Genomic DNA, 14,136 nt, shown 5'->3' on the forward strand with positions numbered 1-14,136 from the left:
GTCATAACAACGAGGTAGCCCCAACATTGCAAGCAGCCAAAACATGAAGCATACATTGTGAAAAACTTGACTTGTTGCTCTTATTGGTTAGTTGTAATGGATTTAAACTTTTGTACTCGCTGTGAAATATTTTACTGTTGATTGTTCTTCTACAGGTACACTCTTGCACTTTTTGGGTTTCATGTTGTTTAATTGTAATTGCAATTCTTGAGTTTCATGTTGTTTAATTGTAACTTGTTTAACTGCATGCTCTTATGGTTCTTCCCTTTGGCACTTATTTGTTTTTTCACAATGTATGCTTCATGTTTTGGCTGCTTGCAATGTTTGTGGCTACCTCATTGTTATGATCAGTGACCTATACTCTTTTGGAAGTCGCTTTGGATAAAAGCGTCTACTAAATGCATAAATGTAAAACCAAATAAGTGCCAAAGGGAAGAACCATAAGAGCATGCAGTTAAACCAGTTACAATTAAACAACATGAAACAAAAAAGGTGCAAGAGTGTACGTGTAGAAGAACAATCAACAGTAAAATAATTCACAGCGAGTACAAAAGTTTAAATCGGTTATAACTAACCAAAATTGTTGGTATGAATGGTGAGGCTTAATCAAGTCATTGGCAAATTTAAATAACTGTCAATGATGCTAGCTAATTCCTCACATAATATCAATGATTTCCATCTACACAAACACAAAACTGCTTTTGTAACTAAGATATCTGCAAAATAAAAAAATCCATGGACAGATTAGGCTAATATGTATGTCAACTTCACATGCCTTTTTAAGATAGGCCCAGTAACACCATGTTCCCGGATACTCGGATTTGCCTCAGCCCTACTCCAGCAAAGACGATGTAAGTAATAATAATAATAATAATAATTCCTTTTATTTGAGGGCGCCTTTCAAAGCACCCAAGGTCACCTTACAGGGCACAGTTAAAAAACAAAATCAACAATGATAAAAAACAAGAACAAGACACATTAAAACAATTTACACAGGGGTGGTGAGATGTGTGGTAGACAAGGAATTACATGGAATATGACGGTTTGAAAAGATGGGTTTTTAGATGGGTCTTGAATGTGGAAAGAGTGTCGGAGTTACGAATGACAGGTGTGAGGGCATTCCAGAGGTGGGGGGCAGATCGGCTGAATGCCCTGGACCCCATGGTAACCAGACGGGCGGGTGGAACAGTAAGTTGAGTGGAAGAGGAGGACCGGAGAGTGCGGGTGGGGGTGTTGAAGTGTAGGAGTTCACAGATGTATGGAGGGGCGAGGTTGTGGAGGGCCTTCAAGGTGAGGAGCAGAATCTTGTAGTGGATGCGGGTTTTGACCGGGAGCCAGTGAAGCTGCTGAAGGACAGGAGTGATGTGATTAATGGAGGGGGTTCTGGTAATGATACGGGCGGCAGAGTTCTGGACCAGTTGGAGTTTTACGGATGGACTTGAAGGGGAGACCGAAGAGGAGGGAGTTACAATAATCAATGCGGGAAGTGACCAGGGTGTGAACCAAGATGGCTGTGCTATGGGGTGTGAGGAATGGGCGGAGGCGGTTGATGTTGCGGAGATGGTAATAGGCAGACCTGGTGATGTTATTGATGTGTGCTTGGAATGAAAGTGTGCTGTCGAGGATGACACCCAGACTCTTAACCTGAGGGGAGGGGGAGACTGAGGTGTTGTCGATAGTGATGGAAAAGCTGTCAGGTTTTGTGAGGGTTGATTTGGTGCAGATGAGGAGAATTTCTGTTTTATTGCTGTTGAGTTTGAGGAAGTTGCAGGTGAACCAGGATTTTATTTCTTGTAGGCAATCGGAGAGGGAGGTGGGAGGAAGGGTAGAAGTGGGCTTGGTGGATATGTAGAGCTGGGTGTCATCCGCGTAGCAGTGAAAATGGATGTTGAATTTACGGCAAATATGGCCAAGGGGAAGTAGATAGATGATGAACAGGAGGGGGCCTAGGACAGAACCCTGGGGAACACCGGTAGTGACTGGAAGTGACTGGGATTTGAAAGTTTTGAGTTGGATGAACTGAGTGCGGCCGGAGAGATATGATTTAAACCAGTGCAGGGGTGTGTCAGTGATACCAATGGAGGCCAGTCTGTCAAGGAGGATGTTGTGTGAAATGGTGTCGAAGGCCGCACTCAGATCAAGGAGGATGAGAATGGTGAGATGTCCGGAGTCTGCTGCCATGAGAAGGTACAACGTATACATATTGAATATAACACTCAGGCTAATATTTACTAGTATATGCATTGTAGCCCATTTCCTCTTAACTACATTATGTTAGCAAAGCCCTCAAGCAGGCTGCAACGTGCAGTGCAACCAACAGTGACAGCGACTCAGAGACTTACCATGCTCTCAGACAGGCAGCGACTTTGTCACTGTGTTGCTGTCTATATTACTATATTTTCCAGAGGTGGAAGATTGGCTGACATTGTACGGTTACCTTTTGATGGTGTGTGGCCGTGTGTGTGTGTGGAGTATGTAACAGTAAAATATTTCACAGCGAGTACAAAAAGTTTAAATACATTATAACTAGCCAACAAGAGCAACAAGTCTCTCAATAAGAGTCATTGTGAACCTGGAGGAAACTAACATCAGGGTCAGCCAAGTATTCCTAAGTGCTGTTGTACTCCCGGAACAAGTGCGTCTTGAACCTTTTCTTGAAGGTGGGGAGACAGTCAGTGTCCCTGATGGAGGTGGGGAGCTGATTGAACCATTGGGGGGGCAGACAGGAGAAGAGCTTGTGTGGGGACTACAAGACGGTTGTCTGAAGAAGACCGTAGGTGGAGGGTGGGGGTGTAAGGCTGGAGGAGAGACTTGATGTAGTCAGATGCAGTCCCGTTCACCGCTCAGAAGGTCAGTACCAGTGTCTTGAATCTGATATGGGCCGTGATGGGAAGCCAGTGGAGGGAGATGAGGAGCGGGGTAACATGGGAGCGTCTCGGTAGATTGAAGACCAGACGGGCCTCCGCCTTCTAAATCCTCTGGAGAGGGTGGGCTGCGCATGCTGGGAGACCGGCGAGCAGCGAGTTGCAGAAGTCCAACTTTGAGAGGACAAGTGCTTGGACTAGCAGCTGGACTAGCAGCTGGGTGGAATGCTCAGACAGCATTCTCCTTCTAACCAGTTTTTTCCTCTCTCCTGTTCTTGTTCCCACCCTTACCTTGCCTTCACCCCTACTTCTCCTGGCCTCACCTAGTAGTCACGCATCATCACCCCCATTTCTTCACCCTGTCCCCCTGCACCCACCCTCCAACAACCCTCTCCACACTCCCCCAGCATGTTTTCTGCTAAATATTTGAAGATTTCTGAAAATGTGCGAGAACAGGGAGCCGTTAGTGAGGCCAAAGACCATAAAACAGGCGCTGACAACAGCGTGCAGCAAAACACTGCCAACAGTCAGGGACAGAACATTTGAATGTTTTATTTCTGTTTTCTCTTCTTAACCTTGTACTAATTTACTGACTCACTCTCTCTTTATGCATGTCTCTCCAAATGAGCTTCTTTATTTGAAATGACTATTCAGTAAAGACAGAAACATCCACCTGTGGAGAGCAGGTATGACCAATATAGACATTCTCGAACAGCATGTCTTTGTGTCAATATGTGATCTCAATTTTGCTCTACTGTTTCTATCTCTTTACCTTTTTACTATCTACCTCTTTATCATCCTATCTCTCTACTGTACCTCTCTACCCCCTGGCTTTACTATTTTTTACCTCTGTCCCCCTCTGTCTACCTCTCTCTCCTTCATTCTGTTCTACTTCTCTACATTTACATTTAGTCATTTGGCAGACACTCTTATCCAGAGTGACTTACAGTAAGTACAGGGACATTCCCCAGAGGCAAGTAAGGTGAAGTGCCTTGCCCAAGGACACAACGTCATTTTGCACAGCCGGGAATTGAACCAGCAACCTTCTGATTTACAAGCAAAGTTCCCTAACCGCTCAGCCACTTGACTCCCAGACGTTACCCTTAAGTTCCACAGTGATACCAGGTAGCGTTTGGCCCCTATGGTTTGTCTTTCTACAGCTCCTGTAACATAAAACGTAGTCTACAAATATCTAAGATTCTACCTATTTGAAGTAATATGTTAGAATACAGAATAATTGATTGGCACATTGATCTGAGTGGTAGCCAAGGATGCTGTGGTCGTGTTGTTTCATTAAAAGTGGTTGCACACACTGGGCATTGTTTTTCTGACTATTTCTCCACACACTAACTATCTTTGCCGTCACATCATGTCAGGAGAAGTGAAGGAGAAAGCAGGTCAAATGAGATTAACTGCTTTCTGTAATGCTGTTGGTGGGAGACTGTATGTGAAACACATTTGTAAGAATAATTTTAACCTGCTCTGATTGATAAGATAAAATCTTGTTTAGTAGGTTTTTTTTAACCCCATCAACGTAGAGAGGTGAGGTCAGTGTAACGCATCACATTTTATATAACATCCAGGATAGCAGAGTAGTGTTGTGTGTGTGTTCGTGAGTGCATGTGTGTGTGTCATGCGTGTTTGTGTCTGTTTGTCTCAGTGTGTGAGGGTGGTGGGTGGAGCTACAGGCCGGTCTTGGTGATGCAGTATTCAGGAGATTCAAAGCAATCATCTTTCCCAGAGGGGATTAGTGGGCTAAAGCCAGTGTCCCATTCACTAGAGGATGAAGCCCGCAACATTAATCTACTGAAGTAGGCCTGTGCAAAACACATATTGCCTGTCCCTCTTTCTCTCCCTCAATTTCTCTTTCCTACTCTTTCCCTCTCGTCTGTCATTGTTTTCTATTTCCTCCCTCTCTCTCTTCCTCTCTTGTATATTCTCTGTTATCAGAGCAAAGCCACAGTGCACAACTTACATAACACACTGCTTCTTTCCATGTCCATGGAGTTTCAAATACAGCCCATTTCCCTCCCTCCATCTTTCCATCGCTCCCTCAATTCCCCCTACTTGCTGTACAACACCATACATTATATGACAAATGCTGCAGACCCTTCCTTGAAGTACTAGTGTAACATATTAACCCAACTCATTGCAGTACAGTAAATAACTGTGCTTATCAAACATTCAAAGACACACCCATACATCCACACAAAACTATTACATAGCATACACAAAATTGTTACACAGTGACTTAATTTCAGTCTTTAGGTCGCATATAATAAGAGTAAGTTGAGAATTTATATTCTGCTTTTTAAAAGGAAAAATATGACAATGACAAGCAAACATCATAGAAAATCTAATTGATTATGTATACTGTGTATTCTGTATGATTTGTAAAACGATGTGTGTATTAAATGGTGGCTCTTAACAGATCTCGGCCTTCTTACGTTTTCCTCAATTGCTAAGATACTATCTGGGATCCATTTGCTTTTTGCTAAACATCAAGTCATTTTCACATTGCTCTCACACAGACATCAATGCAATTGAGGAAATCATGTCAAACTAAATTAAATAATATGATACTTTGAACGACCTTCTGACAGCATTGAAAACTTTACACCAATTGTTCAATCAGCAATCTGTACTGATTAAAGCATAAAAGGTGGGCTAAATCTTGAAATGTACAATGTGAGGCCTGATTTAACAAGAATGAAGGGAGTGAATATAGTGTACTGTATTTGTGTTCTTTTTCTGTCATTGCTTATTTTTAATGTGTTGACAATTCATTTATAAAGCCTTTCATTTCTGGATATTTATCTTTGGGAAATGATTTAAGGCAACAAATACAGCCCGTATTGTGACTTGCAAAACTCAAAAGAGATATCAAGTTGTATGTTTTAATTGAGGTAATACATTGTTGGGTATTTTTTTGAGAGTATGTGTTCCAGTTTAGGTTAGGAAAATGTGCTCAAATAATCACAAAAAATGTATTGAGCTTTCAAATACGTGTACTTGATCTGTGTTATTGAGAATGTGGTATGTGGAGGGGATTCCTCTTGATGAGTGTGTTGTGATGATGCTGACCCTTTTCCATTCAGTCCTGATCCTGGACAAGCCTCCCTAAGCCACCTGGATCGCTATGGGACAACCTAAGGCGTGCCAACACACATTTCCTGTCATACACACTTACACGCCACTCAAACACAACACATTGGCAAAGTGGTTTGATCAGAAAAATGTTAAACCCAATAGACTACAAGACCCTCTCAGGGTTTGAAGTGCCTCACTCAATTATTTTGAATCTTTTGGCCATGTCAGAGAACAGGTGGAAACTCATCTAGGCTTCACTCATACTGGGAACAACAGTAGGCTACTCACACTTATAATAACACATAGTAACAATGTTTGTGCTTCCATTGGTAAATCGGACAGTCATTTGGGTAACCGTTTGTTTAGCGTCAACCGACTTTCTTGTTTCTCTTCATACCATATTACAATGCCACATACGAAATCTGTTTTTCAATCTGACAGAATCATAAAATCATAAAAATTAGTTCTTCTTGGTCTCTCAACATTCAAGCACTTTTGTCTTTCTGCCCAGGGGAAAAACGCCCCACCCCCCCTCACATAGTACACATTTGTACGTTTTTAGACACTCTTCTCTCAACGTAAAAGAGCTGTCCATGGTACTGGTCGTGTCTCTTATTGCGCGTTCACGCGGACAGGCAACAAGCGGCAAATCCCGTTCAGTTTAATTACGAGGAAAGTAAAATGGAGTGTTTCACGTAGCAAATACGTTTCTCAACGATTTGTTATAAAATGATTGCTACGTTTACAGCAATTATTTATCTGAAGCAATGAATACGATCCCAAATCGAGGCTTCAACTCTTTTTGAAACAAACTGTTTCAAAGCAAACGGAATCAGGTTGTCCGCGGCCAACGCCATTTCACATTAAGTATCAAACTGCTCAATCAAGCCGAAATAAGTTTGTATGAATGAACAGTTGCCTGTAACTGAAGCGAACCTACCTAAAGTAGTTTTACGGCGGAGCGTCGTCGGGTCGAAAATGATAGTCTTCTGGATGATCCCCCTTCCTTTCTTCTGCCTGGCAACAAAGTGATTGCTCTCGGAGTATAGCCTCCTGAACCGCCCGGAACCGACAGCCTCCGCCCTCGTCAAGATGGCCGCGCCCTCTGTCGTCATTGTCTCATAAAGGTGAGTCTGCGAGAGGGTTAAGAAGATAATGTTACGGTGTCACAACATGATTCTCTACCAAAAATGTATTCCTTTCATGCCACTTAGGGCTACTGTCTAACTTCCAAGTGTCCTAAAGGACAGCCTATTAGACACTCCTAATATGGCAAGCCGTTTTAACATTTATTAGCTAGACTGAATATTCATTGCAGGTATGTGCAACATTATTTTGCCTAATCAAAACTCTAAATCAAGATAGGCCCTATCTGTAATTACATTTTGACAAGTAAGATTCTACTTTTACTTTTGCCATTCATGTGTATGAGGTTTGTCATTACAGATATCTACAATTCAGTTGATGTCTGTAATTAAATTGCGGATATATTTTTTCTACTTGTTTTTCAACAGCAAAACTGTAAGTGAGCCAGAGTTAGCCAGAGAGGTTAATTTTCATCTGCTGCCCTGGCCAAATTACAAAATTGAAAAGAACATGATGAGACTAAAATGAGTCGATAAACAGACAGCAACGTATAGACAAAACCAATTCACATATAAGCAAAAGTGTACCTGTATGACAAGCACATATAACACTGAGGCACATAACATTAACAATTTAATGAGGTTCTCCCAACTCAAGATATGGTGTTTGATGAGGATATTGCAGTAATGGTGACTTATTTTCTTAATGAAGTGTGTTTAGAGCTTGTTTATTGGGATTATGGATATATTTTAATGTTGTTCTGCCGGCTTGTGCCGAACTGGTTAAGCAGTAGGTCAGATGGGGGATAATCATTGCATTAAAATACAGTTTCGCAGCTTGCATGAGATTGTTTCTTATATATCTCAAATTCACAAGGTTAAATTTTAGGACCTTTGTCACATGTTTTACCTGTTTTAAAAGGAGAGATTAGAATCAATAAAACTTCCTACCATATTTCCGGGCTACAAGTCACACTTTTTTAATAGTTTGGCTAGTCCTGCAACTTATAGTCAGGTGCGACTTATATTTCAAAATATAAACCCCTCAAAAAAAGTTTCTGTTGGTATTCACTCTCGTCTTGAGTTGCTTGGTGGATTGGATGATTGCACTCTCCCACAATAAAAAAGAACAAACAACACATATTGGCCATTTTTACACTTTATTCATTTTACACTGTCAGGGACCTCAGTAGCGTGTGGAATATCCATATGCAGCCACAACAGCTTGGCACCTCCTCCTCATACTGGTCACCAGCCTGGTCACACACTCCTGTGGGATGGCATCACATTCCTCAACCAGGATTTGTCACAAGTCAGCCAACATGTTTGCTTTGGTCACTCTGGCACATACAGCACGCCCAAGCTGATCCCACTTGAAGCTCAAAACGAGAGTGAATACCAACAGAAGAATATTGCAGAGGATTTTGGCAACAAAAAAATTGGGCCTAACCCACACGGTTAGCTGTGTTGCTCATTCCACGAATGCACAATCCTTGGAAATTGTACCTCAACGTAAAGGTGACTAATCAGGCTTTCCAACAATATAAAATACAATACCAATTGGTAATATAGCTGCAGGCAGCAATGGCGGGTTCCTCCTCAACATTGCAAACCATTACAAAATTTACATGACACAGACATGTATTTCATACATGTACATAACATTTCAAGACAATTGGATCAATGGCTGATTTGAAGTCATTTTTTAAAATTCTTAACAAATTGTAGAGAAATATCTTTGCTGCCGACATTATGGGTTCTTGAGACTTTTTTTTCCCCATGAACAATAAGGCGTTCCACTGTTCTGCTTCTCTTTTTCGCCACTCCTACGAAACATTTCTGGGCACCACTGCTTTTGTTAGTGCCTGTAATGCTGGGAAGACACTATATGACAACAATAGTGTTTAATGTAACTGGCCTTTCTAACAGTACAACTGGGCCCAGCTTGGCACCCCAATGGTCTAGAACCTCCCATAGTTGCATTGCAAATCAAAACAAGAGCCTTTTCATTAGGCCCAGTGGCAGACTCATGCTGTTTGAGGTTGTCAAATATCACCAGGCATGGACTTCCTCCTAAATTGACATGCACCAACTCAGAGCAATGAGTTTCAACAACCATTAGCACAGTTATTCAATTTGTTGACTCTACTCTTAATGCAAGACTATGTTTAAGTTATTGTCTGAAATTCTTTGTCAGCAACTGTTTATGGAGGAACCCTCCCTCACCAAATTGTTTTGGTCGTGCTTTTTAAAAGTCTAGTCCTTAGTTTAGATGTGCCAAACAAGATGATAACATGACCAAGCTGTGTTTGGTTGATTCAACTGTATAGTTCTGAAGAAGAAGATCTTCTGTTTCTTTTAACAGTAGAATTAGCTGTGGCCAAACCAACCACAGAATGCCTACTAGTCTAAAATGGCTACTAGACTAAGGAGTGACGGTGGGAGCTTGGTACTGTTGGGGCCATGTACTGTTTTGATTTTTGAGTCAAACAACTTGCTAAATGATTAAATGTCTGTTAAATGTCAAATCCAACTATAAATGTATAAAACAGAGAATTAAACCTAGAGTTTTAAAAGGCTATGGAGCTAGAAAGCTGACAAAAGTATCTGAATTTGAATATGAAACATCTGAAATATTTGCGTGTCGAATTTCATAAAACTGAAATATTTTGCTGCTGAATATATAATATCTGAATTATTTGTATGCCGAATTTAATAAAACTGAATTATTTTGATCCAAAAATACAAATTTCTAAAATTCAGATTGCAGGAATTCAGATTCTTGAAATTCAGATTGCAGGAATTCAGATTCTTGAAATTCAGATTGCTGAAATTCAGATTCTTGAAATTCAGATTGCTGAAATTCAGATTGCGGAAATTCAGATTGCGGAAATTCAGATTCAGATTTTGTCTGAACTAGGCCAAAGGTGAAACAGCTTGCCTTCACAGGGAAAAGTAGACGATTTCAGAACGACCGAATATAGACATTCTCTGACCGAATTTTACCCCAGAACAAAAGCTAAGAGTTGCTCGTTGGAGAAAGAGTATGGAGCAAGTGCTTATGAAACTTGTAAAAACTTGTGTCTTCTCCTCTGCCAAAATCGGCAGTAAAGGCCGATTTATACTTCTGCGTCTCCGTTAACGGACAGACGCACGCACGGAGTCGGACGGACTGGTTGAATTTATACTACTCCGACGGCTCTGCGTGCTGAAAGCAGTTCACAGCCAGAACAGTAGATGACGCTGCACTGCGATGCTAGCTAGGTTATCGAAAGGTTGGAGCAAATTTACAAATGAACCATTTCATCAATAAAATAAGCACATTTTCAGCAACTACACTGTCCATTTCTCGTCACATTTTAATTCAGATGCTGATTTACATGTACTGTTTAGCTGAAATAAGAGTTGTAAAAACTTACAACAATGGCGGTCAAAGGATTCTGTTCTCTTGTTGGTCACGGCAATCCCGCCCCCCACCCCTGACGCAATACGGACCAATCATAGCCAAAGGGTATCCGTAAAAAGACGCACGGACAGACGGATAGTCAGGAAAATCAGGAGGCGCACGCAGAGCTGTGCGAGGGCTCTGCGAAGACACGCAGAGGGCGTTTCTTGAAGGAAAGGGCGTTCCCTGTGTAAGGCTGGGTGTCAAACCTGCCCCCACCTCTCATATGCTAGTCTGGAGTTTCTGGACGGTCTCAACTTGATGGCTCTCACACCCCATTCAAGATGTGGTCTGATTGGTTGCTCTTGTGTATAAAGGGAATTGTAATGCATTGTTCTTTGGATTCTTCGTCTCCTGAGACCTTCTCCTCAGTTCTCCCTTGTCCTACTGTCCTACTCCTTGCTCACCTCTTGCTTTCTCTCTGATTTACAATGATCATGGTAGAGTAGGTAAGATTGAAAGCTTTCATATTGTAACATGTTTGCCTTGTAATTGATTTCATTCATTTGCAAAGTTATTAAATGCGTATTTCATTTAACCGTACTTTGACCATTCTTGCTCTGATTTAACCCATAGAGTCAAATACCTGGAATTCTATTGGTATTGGCATTATTTGGTTCATGCTAATACACTGTTCAGTTTCCCATCTTCCTTTAAACCATAGGGGAATTAGTTTAGGTTGTTTGGACAATATTTACCCCCCTACACCCGTGTGCGTGTGCGTAAAAACGCAGAAGTATAAATCGGCCTTTACTGTTACCAAGTGAGTCGAGATAGAGTCAGAGGGCGGCAGAGACCGATGGAAGACGCGGAACAACTGGCAAAGCTATAGCCTATATATTTATGTTCCGTTGTTCTCTTTTCTGTGTTGGAGTTCTTTTAAGAGCTTGATGGCATCAACATCCAGCCTGATATAAAATCATGAACTTCAATTGTGTCTCTTAATTATAATACCCACACAGAAAATCCAGGTTGAATCAGGTCACGCTAGCTAGCTACTGTATTACTAATAGCCAATTTTGGATGGTCAAGCATATTTTTCATTGTCTCCTTATTCCTATCAAAGTCAATGTTCAGCCTATAGGCTATGTTCATTTCCGAAGTGACATTTCAGATCGGTTATGGATAGTGAAATATTTGCTGTCTGAGAGATCGGACATAGTATTTAACAGCATAGATATAAGGAGTTGTCTATGGTTAACAGGATATCTGTAGTGCGGCCGGGTGTGATTGGATTCATTGGAATCTGAATTTCAAGAATCTGAATTTCAGCAATCTGAATTTCAAGAATTTGTATTTTTGGATCACAATAATTCTGTTTTATTAAATAATTCATATATTATATATTCAACAGCAAAATATTTCAGTTTTATTAAATTCGACACACAAATATTTCAGATCTTTCATATTCAAATTCGGATACTTTTGTCAGCTTTCTAGCTCCATAAAAGGCTACGTTTGTCTAAACAAATTACAGACAGGATTTGGGGAAAAAGCTCTAGAAATTAGCCAAGCATACATATTTTAAATATTCACAATGAATCTACTTTTCATCTTACATTGAACTATTTTTCAGATTTGTGGGGGTGATTGTTATAGGTTCTAGAGGCTTTTTTGTTCCTCATGAGAAATACGGCATATGTAATGAATTTCAGAATTTTGGGACAAATGGGATGTAAATGCCATCACTTTGAAAATGGACAACTGGGGGGTGGCCGGAGCGCCACTTATGGATAATGGTGGGTCATTTGTGGTGTGGTAGTTACTCATGGCCTATACTATCAATGTTTCAGGATTTGGAGAACTTTTTACCATTGCATACAAAATCAGAAATGCAATACCATCAAGATCCACAATGCATTTGCTAAAGACTAAGGAATGGGCTTGGTCAGCCCACACTCTCCTGAAATGTTGCGCATGTGTCAAGGGAAGGCTGAGTGTGTGCGAATTTGGAGCATGCACGGGCAGGAGCAGGGGACACATTTCATTGTAAATTTCCCAAGAATTTAGCCAAGCATGCACGTTTCAAATATTCACCAAAAATCTGCTTTTCATCTTACAGTCAACTTTTTCTCAGATTTGTGTACTAAACGTTTTCAAGTGTCTTCATATGAACTTGTGATAGTATCAGAGTATCCGTTTTTGACCGGTGGATGTGTAAAGCATTATTTTAGCGTTAGTGATAAATTCGATTTGCTTCATATCAAAAAAAATTTAAGATATTAAGTTACTTTTTCACATGGGAACATGTTGTAGTGTCTTCCACCGATATACCAAGTTTGGTGTTGATATCTCAAAGATTTGCTGAGATTTGACCCAACTTCCTGTTTGGTTCCTTTGTTGATGATTTTGATTGGCTGTAACGAACAAAAGGTTTTGAAAATTAAAAATCACTGTGATACATTTTGTGAGGCTCAGTCTGGAGATCATCCCTGGCAAATTTGAAAAAAATTCGACCAAAAATGTAGGAGGAGTAGCGAAAAAACGTGTTTCCTCAATCTTTATTGTACAGAAAAATCCAATATGGCGGCCGTTATAGGTTCTAGAGGCTTTTTTGTTCCTCATGAGAAAAAATAAGGCACATGTCATAAATGTCAGCATTTTGGGACTTATGGCCTGCAAATGGCATCACTATGCAAATTGACATCTTGGGGTGTGGCCTGTAGCGCCACCTATTGTCTCACATGGCCCATGTTTGGTATGGTAGTTACTAATGGTGTGCAGTTTCAACATGACAAATTTCACAACTTTTTACCATTGTGCTCTAGGGGCTGCCATTGACTCCCATGAGAAAAAGAAAATAATAATACCACCACATATAGCTGCAGGCAGCAATGAGGTGGCCAAGCAGTCAAAATTCAAAAATAACGAATGTAGGACGAAATTGTATCAAAAATAAACCTCAAGAAGTTTGGTGAAGCGGTAAATTCAAGAAATAAAAAATATATGCTAGAGCTAGCTATGATAACTTGATTGTTATGTCCAAATAACAGACAACCAATTTCAGGAGGGAGTCCAATAAAACTGGTGATATCAACTTTAGTCATAGGTCTTGTTACTACTCAGTAACGTTTTTTAAAAGTGAGCGCTAGCCTACTTCTTAGGTAGCTAGATCAAAATGAGATCAACAGTTAGGCTACACTGCATTTACCGGCGTGAGTCTAGGCTATATTATATTTATATTATAGCTACTTTATTTACAGCCGTAGCCGACGCATAAATAGTATTCATGTTTACACTGCAGCACAGTAGCTTTACAGAGTGCCATAGGTGTGGGATGGGTTAATTTATCTCCATAAACGCAGCCATATTGCGGTAAAGAATAAGTCAGAGGTACCTGAAGTTTTCTTCCTTACTTTGTTTGCTAAGGTCTTTCATGCAACGCTTAACAAACTTTAAGGGAATCCTTAAGTATACCAAGATAAGGAGAAAACCTTTAATACTTAAGGGAACATTTAAGGAAACCTTAAGGAAAAAAACTTAAGGGTGCTTTGTGCAACCGATTATATTTTAAGGAAACCTTAACTCTGACCATAAGAAAAATCTTAACTTAAGGTGCTTTGTGCAACCGGCCCCAGGAGTCATAGCCATCTTCTCCTGAAGGAGCTGAACGTTTTGATTCCAAAATTGTAGGAATCGGTGAAAGTATGCA

At 40.6% G+C, this 14,136-nt stretch overlaps 1 protein-coding gene across 2 annotated transcripts in view; it reads right to left on the reverse strand.

Moving 5' to 3' along the window:
* The window catches only part of snap25b (synaptosome associated protein 25b), a 63,971-nt gene that overhangs the window by 48,457 nt on the left and 1,378 nt on the right, over positions 1-14,136 (reverse strand). For both annotated transcript variants that reach the window (XM_084667796.1, XM_084667797.1), the window contains one exon: positions 6,895-7,087. The gene's annotated coding sequence lies outside the window, so the exon portion shown is untranslated. The remainder of the gene's footprint in view (positions 1-6,894; positions 7,088-14,136) is intronic.

This window comes from Hypomesus nipponensis, chromosome 12 (assembly GCF_054491055.1).
Source record: "Hypomesus nipponensis isolate SF chromosome 12, ASM5449105v1, whole genome shotgun sequence".
Taxonomy (NCBI): Eukaryota; Metazoa; Chordata; class Actinopteri; order Osmeriformes; family Osmeridae; genus Hypomesus; species Hypomesus nipponensis.